The sequence below is a fragment of the Lolium perenne genome, chromosome 4 (genome assembly GCF_019359855.2).
Source record: "Lolium perenne isolate Kyuss_39 chromosome 4, Kyuss_2.0, whole genome shotgun sequence".
In the NCBI taxonomy this organism is placed as follows: Eukaryota; Viridiplantae; Streptophyta; class Magnoliopsida; order Poales; family Poaceae; genus Lolium; species Lolium perenne.
Genome location: NC_067247.2, coordinates 331,750,313 through 331,757,133, shown reverse-complemented (window position 1 = coordinate 331,757,133; position 6,821 = coordinate 331,750,313).

Here is a 6,821-nt window from a genome sequence, read left to right as displayed (position 1 = left end):
GCAAGTATGCAATAATGCATAAGTATGAGATGCAGTCGCTCTAAGCATGACCTAACCCCGATGATTTAGGATTAGTGAGTTGAAATGATTGGTTTAGGGTGTGTTGCACTTTTAGAGTGATTCTCATACAAGGTTCTTTATTCAAGTGTGGTTACATGGTATCATAAACTGGTGCGGCAATGTATCATAATAATAACACTAATAGCACACAACAATAACATTTGGTATAATCCTAACATGTAATGAATAGTGGTTGGTTTCAGCACTATATGGTATGGTTAATGATTAATTATCATATATTTCAAAAGTATAACTTTTGAAGAACATGTTCTTTGATAATGAACAAGTATGGTAATTAGGTTGGTGGGTTCTATGGTTAACTATGGTTCCAATTGGCTCTGGAGTAGATATTAGATGGATCCTAACAAGGTTGGATTCATCAATACCAGGTGGAGTTATGCCTAGGCATCTTAAGCAATTAATTACACATGGGTGCTATCAAGATTGGTTTATCTTGCTAGTGATAGCTGGCTAGGGTTTATAGGTCCTTATAAGCAGGGTTGATGACGATTTCTTATTTTCTTCAAAAGAATAATTTTCGAAGAACATACTTCTTAGGTAATAAGAAGTATATCAATTGGGGTTGAGGTTGTCTTGTTTTAGCTATTGGATCTCTAAGTAGAGAATGGTTGGTTCCTAAATAGGATGGTTCATAGGTATCTCACACAAGTAGGGTTTAGTGGAACAGGGTTATGTAATGTTAAATAGTAGGTATGGTTGCTATTAGGGTTCATCACAATAGTGTGATGCTAATTATCGATAGTTAAGGATGGTGGTCTTGGGAATAGGAACTAGGGTTTTACACTTGGTTGATCCCACTAGATCAACAAGTTTTATTTAGATGAGAGTATAGCATAGCAATTAACTAGTGTTAGGGTTCTTACATTTTATGTGGTCATGGCAATTATTTATTTGCTATTATTGTTCTAGGATTTAAAAGAAAGTACTATGATCACATGCTCTAACCTAGGGTTTAGGTTAGAAGCATATTAAGTTTCACAAGAAATAGTGGAGCTAAGGTTCCTAAATGGAATTAGGGTTTTTAGGTTTCACATAAGATGATGAGGTTCTAATTTTCTTTCTTATGGAATTAGGGTTTACTAATTACCCTAAAGTTCTTGAGTTAATAATTTTATGATAAGGTTGAAGTTATTAATAATTTTGAGTTAAAAATAATATTGGATTTGACATTTTCTTATTTTAAAGAATTAATAATTAAGACAATTATTAATTAGGGTTTAAATCCTCCTATTAAGGATTTAATAAGTTATAAGCAAAAGGGAAATTAGTTTTAATATTTTCCTTATTTGCTTACTGGTTTTTATTAATTTTTGAAGTTTTTATTAATTATTGAATTTTAATTGAATTTGGAATTAAAATTAAAGGCTTAATTAACAAGTATTTGATAAGTGAATTTTTATTAAAAATAAAAATTTCATTTTATATTTTTATTGGATAGAGTTTACTTTTATAAGAATTTTGATATCTCATATTTATTTTTCTGAGCTTTTATTAATTTTCTAGATTTATTTAAAGTTGCAGAGATTATTGGATTTAAATAAATTGGAAGGATCTGCTAGATGTACCCAGGCTACTGCTACCCCCAGCCACAGACAGGTGGGCCAGTGGCCAGGTCACCTGCCACGGAAGCAATGACCGAGTCAAAATTGGTGAGGTGGCCTGGGAAGCTCCTGGCCGGCGGGCAGACGTCGCCAGCGTCGCCGATTCCGGCCGCGCTCGGCTGGGCGACTGGTTCCATTTGAACCAGCGCACCGCGAGGAGCCTAAAGGTGGCGGCGCCGCTCCGGTAAGGTCACCGGAGCGTGCCCGGCGACGAGGTGCGGCGGCGGTTCTCACAGACTTGCGACGTGGGGGCACTACGGCGAGCAATTGAGCAAGCTAGGCATGCTGTGCGGTAGAGAGGCTCACCAGGAGCACGACGAGCTTGGCGGCGAGGTCTCTGGTGGTCTAGGTCGCCGGAATTCATGGCGCCGGCCGTCGGAGAAGATGAAGTCGACGACGGCGCTTCGGGAGGCTACAGCTCGATTCCCTGTGCAGGAGGAGCAAGTCGAGGGTGGTGAAGACGATGGCGACCACGCCGGGGCTTGAGGAGATCCCAATCGACAACGGTGAGAGATGGCCGGAGATGCTAGGGTTTCAATTTGGGGAAAAATGAAGCAGGGAGGAGGAGAAATTGGAAACTAGGGTTTCGGCCAGGGCTTTATACGGCGATCTTTCGGTCGTCGGTGGTCGCGCAGTCAGCAACGGCGGCCGGGACGTGGCCCTCTGGTCGGCGCCGTGGCACCCTCCCGTGCTCGCAGAGACGAAGGAGACGAAGACGTCTTCATCCACTTCGTGTTTATCCGAAGGGGTATTGGGCTGGGTTGGTTCTGGTGGGCTTGGCCTTTGGTGGTTGCTCCACGGGCTGCTGCTGGACTTGGTGGACGTCCAGGTAAGTCAGGTGAGCCCATTTTCTCTTCCTTTCTTTTATTCATTTACTGTTTTGTATTTCCTATTTTTTTATTCTGTTTTTAATTTAAATTTCCATTCTTTTCTATTTTGCAGGTATCTTATATGCTAATTCCATTTGGGATTTTGTTTAATGACTATTACACCCATATTCCATTTGAAACAAGTATTTTTATATTGAATTATATCACATACTTGTGTTTTATCCAAGGTAGCAAATAGACATGAATTTATATTCTCATTTTAATTTCTTTTTCTATATGAATCAAATCTATTTAGAGTTAATAGAGTTGATAATCTCAACTCAAAGTATTTCAGAGTTAGCTATTAGGAGTTGGTTTCTATTTGAGAAGTTGGTTGTTCACATATGATTTTATGTCAGCATTAATTCTATTAGGTTTTTTTATGATTTCCATTACAACCCCCCTGGTAAAGTTAACACTATAATTATCATTGAAAGGATCTAGGGTAGGTATTGTTCCATCATGGTTGTGCTTGGTTACCAAAATAAACAGTTGATCACTACATATATGGTTTGAACCATATAATGTAGCACAGGGTTTTTCTTATGTTCAAGAATTGAAGCATAAGAATTGATTAATGTGCAGTACTAGTGTTAGATAATTATTAGTTGTGGCTTAGGTTTTAGTTATGATCACCCAAGTGATACTCAAACTAGGGTTGAGATTTAATTCTAGGTTATAGAGATGGGATAACACCATTTTGCATTGGTTAGGTTTACTCTCCCCAATGCATGATAAATTGGTTATTTGCTTAATCTATCATGTGCTCCTTTAGTTACTAAGGACTTGAGAATTGGTTTTATTTTCTACCAATTGACTTTTATTACTATCCTCATTTTATCATTAAAATAACTAGAGTGATTATGGTTCTTTTTATAGTTAACTTTGGTAATATGGATTAATGATTTCTCACCCTATAAAGTATGGAGTTTTACTCTAAAGTTTTCTTAGGTCCTTTAATTGAGGAATAAATGGAATATAGATGTGCTAGAGTTCTACTTATGATCACCAAGTGATTCACAAGTTGGGATTGACATATAAGTCTAGGTTTGCCTACTAGTGATCCCCCTATGATTTCATGTGGTGAATAAGAGCTACTAGTTATATAAGTGTTAGCATTTGGATTATTCTCCTATTTCTCCAAATCATGGTCATGGATTAGGCATGATCCACTTGTTCTTAATATCTCTACCTCAAGTTCTTAGGGTTTATGATCATCACTCAATTTATAATGATCAAGGTTTGGCTTCCTAGGGTATCTCTCATGAAATGAGTTTCTCACTTCTATGTTCAAGCATTGTCTTGATCAACTAAATATAACACTTCTCTTTTACTTTCTTGGATGGGACTATTATGGTTGCTTCAATAATTTATATCCCAGGAGAATACCTGAGATATTCTGTTAGGGTTCTTCTTAAACAATGATGATATGATCATCTGGTTATCAGAATAGTTCTCTCCCTCAAATCCAGGTGTTGCCTCAACTATCTTGAGTGTAACTCTATAGCTTGAGTTCTCTTATATAGGAATGATTTATTCTAGGGTTTATGGTGTACTCCTAATATTTATTTAGGTTGCTGAGCTAAAGATTCAATTGTCTAACTTAGTTGGATTAATCCACTCCTTATTGCACTAATTCATGGATATAGTCTTATTCCACTTGGTATTTGGTTATCTCACCACTCCAAGATGAAATGGTTTACAACCCAATACTTTAGTTCCAAGGTTGTCCTTTATTCTTAAATAGGTAAAGCTAGAATTAGTATGATTGGTCTCTCTCATTTGGGAAGGTCTTTAACACTAACCTAAAGTCATTCTCCAAAGATAATGATGTGGTCACCAATATCCATGGTTAACATAAATGGGTTCTCTCTTTAGGAAATATCTTGAATAATACTCTAGGGTTCCCCTTGAGGATGATGATTTAAATGCATGGATGTATATCCAAGGTTTAACTCAAGGTTTGTTAATGCTTCTCTAATAATTAGAATGGAACTCTCACCTCTCTAGGTTTGATGCTTAACTATTTGGAATAGAGAAGAATATATTTTTCTAGAGTTGATCTCCTTGTTATGTTTCCAAGAATAAAGTAGAATGAATACCATGAGGTTCATGGTAGGATCAAGGATTGATTTAAGTCATGGAAAGGATAAGTCAAGAATGACTCCTCCATTTTATTGTTACTTGATCTGCAATTGAATTGGTGTTCATATGTTATGACAAGGATTGCCATATTATAATATTTTTTTAAGATCAAGTAATTGATCATTGAGTAAAGTGTTGTTGTGTTGATTATCAGTTCCATTTGATCTAACCCCTTAGTTCAAACTATCTCTACCCAAAACAAAGTTTTAGCAAAGTCACATTGAGGTTTATAGCGCTTGACTTGATGAGCTACTTCAATTCCACCAAGGTCAAGTGAAACTTCAGTTACTGTGACTGTTTTACTTTAAAGCGCGAAAATTCCCCAGATTTTCTATGCATGAATGCAATGCACACATCTGTTTCCTCTATTTTTGTAACCCCATTACCTGGGATATTACACCTGCCCCGACCTCGCCACCCTACCCGTGCCCCAACCTAGCCGCACCCACTTCCTAAGCCCTGCCCCGACCCTAATGCCGCATTTTCTTGCACGCACGACGACAAGCACTGCCAAAATGCGGAGCAGCCACCAAGAACAAAAATTATTCGAAAAAAGGCAAAAATAATTCAAAAAGCGGTGCCAATTTTAAAAATATACCCGTGGCGCACCACGATGGTGCGGCCCGACTATATGCGTTACCCCGTGGTGCACACGGGATGTTCGCCATAGGTAGCAAAAAGAGGGGCACCACGGTTAACCTTTTTGTAGTTGTGACTAGTGAGTTGATCCATATTGATATATATGGATTCGTAATCATGATCTCTCGGTCGGTTTAGCTCCTATGATTAAAGTTCTAGCCTCAAAAGTTAGGAATTTCATAACATCTAAAGGAATGTCGAACAACCTTTAAGGGAACTTCTATGGTGTGAGGGTGAAGTTTCTTTTTTTTTGAGATTTGTGAGGGTGAAGTTGAATGTGTAGAAGTGATGCATGTAAAATTCATACATGAACTTTGTAGTTTATTGATACATATTACCATATTCTTGCATCATATACAATGCTATATCCATGTTTTATATATTTAATTTTGGGATTACCAATGCTCCCCTTTATTTAGGTTATAACTGCAGAACATGTAAACCCTGTTTTGTTTATTCTTATCTTTGAGGGGCATAAACGAAGTCAAACGGATCTGGGATTTTTCGAGGATTAATATTTCATCAAGAGAAACACCTGGAGCTCTAGAACCTCGCGAGCGAAGCCCTGATGGCCAAACGGGCCAAGGTGACGTGGCCACTTACCTAGGCCACGCCACCCATGCTCGTTGGAGCATCGAGCGTCCGCAGCGGTCCTTTTCCGACCCTACATCAAGGTCTTGACCTAAAACGACCATGTAACGGCCCGCCAATGCACCCCAAGAAGAGGTGGCCGCAAAGACACAGAAAAACCAAAACAATACTAGGACTAACGAAGATTGGAGGGGGATCAAAACACCGCCGAAGATGTCGCCGGTTGGATCTCCAACCTCTTCAACGTCATCAACACCATCAACATGATGAAGAGGGAGGATTCCACCTTAGGAATATGAGTTTTGGAAGTAGCTTGATCTATCTCATGCTAGCATTGTTTTAATAACATGTGCAAAGATCTAGCCGTCACAAGCAAGTCGTCATGTGCTCCCACTAGAGAAATGGAATCCTTAGAGATTAGGTGGTTGCACGATGGTGATCCCCCTATGATTTCATGTGGTGAATAAGAGCTACTAGTTATATAAGTGTTAGCATTTGGATTATTCTCCTATTTCTCCAAATCATGGTCATGGATTAGGCATGATCCACTTGTTCTTAATATCTCTACCTCAAGTTCTTAGGGTTTATGATCATCACTCAATTTATAATGATCAAGGTTTGGCTTCCTAGGGTATCTCTCATGAAATGAGTTTCTCACTTCTATGTTCAAGCATTGTCTTGATCAACTAAATATAACACTTCTCTTTTACTTTCTTGGATGGGACTATTATGGTTGCTTCAATAATTTATATCCCAGGAGAATACCTGAGATATTCTGTTAGGGTTCTTCTTAAACAATGATGATATGATCATCTGGTTATCAGAATAGTTCTCTCCCTCAAATCCAGGTGTTGCCTCAACTATCTTGAGTGTAACTCTATAGCTTGAGTTCTCT